Source organism: Trichoplusia ni, unplaced genomic scaffold (assembly GCF_003590095.1).
Source record: "Trichoplusia ni isolate ovarian cell line Hi5 unplaced genomic scaffold, tn1 tig00003104, whole genome shotgun sequence".
Taxonomy (NCBI): domain Eukaryota; kingdom Metazoa; phylum Arthropoda; class Insecta; order Lepidoptera; family Noctuidae; genus Trichoplusia; species Trichoplusia ni.
The window spans coordinates 5001-7500 of NW_020800330.1; the positions used below are offsets into that span (position 1 = coordinate 5001).

General features: G+C 48.0%; 2 non-coding genes across 2 annotated transcripts in view; both read left to right on the forward strand.

Moving 5' to 3' along the window:
• Window positions 1-1835, forward strand: part of LOC113507729 — a 1903-nt gene extending 68 nt beyond the window's left edge. The window contains exon 1 of the ribosomal RNA XR_003401893.1: window positions 1-1835. This exon is cut by the window's left edge and continues 68 nt beyond it. This is a non-coding gene — a ribosomal RNA (small subunit ribosomal RNA).
• A 420-nt stretch (window positions 1836-2255) lies between these two features.
• LOC113507728 lies at window positions 2256-2412 on the forward strand. Its single transcript, XR_003401892.1, has one exon. It is a non-coding gene; the product is annotated as a 5.8S ribosomal RNA (ribosomal RNA).
• Window positions 2413-2500: the final 88 nt, after the last annotated feature.

The following is a 2500-nucleotide window of genomic DNA, read 5'->3' on the forward strand; positions in this document are numbered from 1 at the left end:
GCCGTATTAAGGCGATACCGCGAATGGCTCAATATATCAGTTTTGGTTCCTTAGATCTTACTCAGTTACTTGGATAACTGTGGTAATTCTAGAGCTAATACATGCAATCAGAACTCTGACCAGTGATGGGATGAGTGCTTTTATTAGATCAAAACCAATCGACGGATGGCCATGTGTCTGAAGTCGTTAATTTTGATGAATCTGGATAACTTTTGCCGATCGCATGGTCCAGTACCGGCGACGCATCTTTCAAATGTCTGCCTTATCAACTTTCGATGGTAGTTTCTGCGACTACCATGGTTGTCACGGGTAACGGGGAATCAGGGTTCGATTCCGGAGAGGGAGCCTGAGAAACGGCTACCACATCCAAGGAAGGCAGCAGGCGCGCAAATTACCCACTCCCGGCACGGGGAGGTAGTGACGAAAAATAACGATACGGGACTCTTACGAGGCCTCGTAATCGGAATGAGTACACTTTAAATATTTTAACGAGGAACAATTGGAGGGCAAGTCTGGTGCCAGCAGCCGCGGTAATTCCAGCTCCAATAGCGTATACTAAAATTGTTGCGGTTAAAAAGCTCGTAGTTGCATTTGTGCGCCGCGCTGTCGGTGCACCGCATCCGCGGTGATACTGACACGTCTGCGGAGCATATCGTCGGTGAGCCGGCGGTAATACGCCGGTTCAATATCAAAATCCTATCGCGGTGCTCTTCGGTGAGTGTCGAGGTGGGCCGACAATTTTACTTTGAACAAATTAGAGTGCTCAAAGCGGGCTCAAAATGCTGCTTGAATATTTCGTGCATGGAATAATAGAATATGATCTCGGTTCTATTTTGTTGGTTTTCAGAACTCCGAGGTAATGATTAATAGGGATAACTGGGGGCATTCGTATTGCGACGTTAGAGGTGAAATTCTTGGATCGTCGCAAGACGAACATCAGCGAAAGCATTTGCCAAAGGTGTTTTCATCAATCAAGAACGAAAGTTAGAGGTTCGAAGGCGATTAGATACCGCCCTAGTTCTAACCGTAAATATGTCATCTAGCGATCCGCCGACGTTACTACAATGGCTCGGCGGGCAGCTTCCGGGAAACCAAAGATTTTGGACTCCGGGGGAGTATGGTTGCAAAGCTGAAACTTAAAGGAATTGACGGAAGGGCACCACCAGGAGTGGAGCCTGCGGCTTAATTTGACTCAACACGGGAAATCTCACCAGGCCCGGACACCGGAAGGATTGACAGATTAACAGCTCTTTCTTGATTCGGTGGGTGGTGGTGCATGGCCGTTCTTAGTTGGTGGAGCGATTTGTCTGGTTAATTCCGGTAACGAACGAGACTCTAGCCTGCTAAATAGGCGTCGTCATTTAGGTGTGCGTGGCTACGCGTCACGCAACTCACTGGCGACGTATTAAAATTCTTCTTAGAGGGACCGGCGGCTTCGAGCCGCACGAGATTGAGCAATAACAGGTCTGTGATGCCCTTAGATGTCCTGGGCCGCACGCGCGCTACACTGAAGGAATCAGCATGTTCTCCCTGGCCTAGAGGCCCGGGCAACCCGCTGAAACTCCTTCGTGCTGGGGATTGGGGTTTGCAATTATCCCCCATAAACGAGGAATTCCTAGTAAGCGCGAGTCATAAGCTCGCGTTGATTACGTCCCTGCCCTTTGTACACACCGCCCGTCGCTACTACCGATTGAATGATTTAGTGAGGTCTTCGGACCGACACGCGGTGGCTTCACGGCCGTCGGCGTTGCTGGGAAGTTGACCAAACTTGATCATTTAGAGGAAGTAAAAGTCGTAACAAGGTTTCCGTAGGGGAACCTGCGGAAGGATCATTAACGATGTACCGTTTTAACGTGCACTGCGTACGCGAAACGATGTCACATTAATGTTCTCCAAATACTTAAAACGTTCGTCGACACTTTTATCCAATCGTATCGATGAACTTTTAAAAAGAGACCGAACCGACAGGCGTTCCATGGCTTAACTGTCCGGGCGCGCCGGTCGTTCGTCTCGCGTCGCGTACAATCGAGAGTTTTATGCTTCGTTACGATACGGTTTAACATAAAATCCGCAAACCGTGAGAAACATATAAGCTTTAGGTGGATACGCGTTCGTTAACGTTCACTCTCTCTCGTTGCAGATTACGCGGTGTTCCGCGACGGGGGTAAATGTTTTTTTTTTTTTTTTTTTTAGATATATTAAAAAAAAAAAATTCTTTATTTATCGTAACATGGGTAATAATTTTGTAAAACTATTACCCTGGACGGTGGATCACTTGGCTCGCGGGTCGATGAAGAACGCAGTTAACTGCGCGTCATAGTGTGAACTGCAGGACACATTTGAACATCGACATTTCGAACGCACATTGCGGTCCGTGGAGACACATCCAGGACCACTCCTGTCTGAGGGCCGGCTGTATAAAGTAAACATGCCACATTGCGCATTATGATCTCGTATCCCTATACGATACGATCCAGAAGCGCATTTGACGGCCATCCGT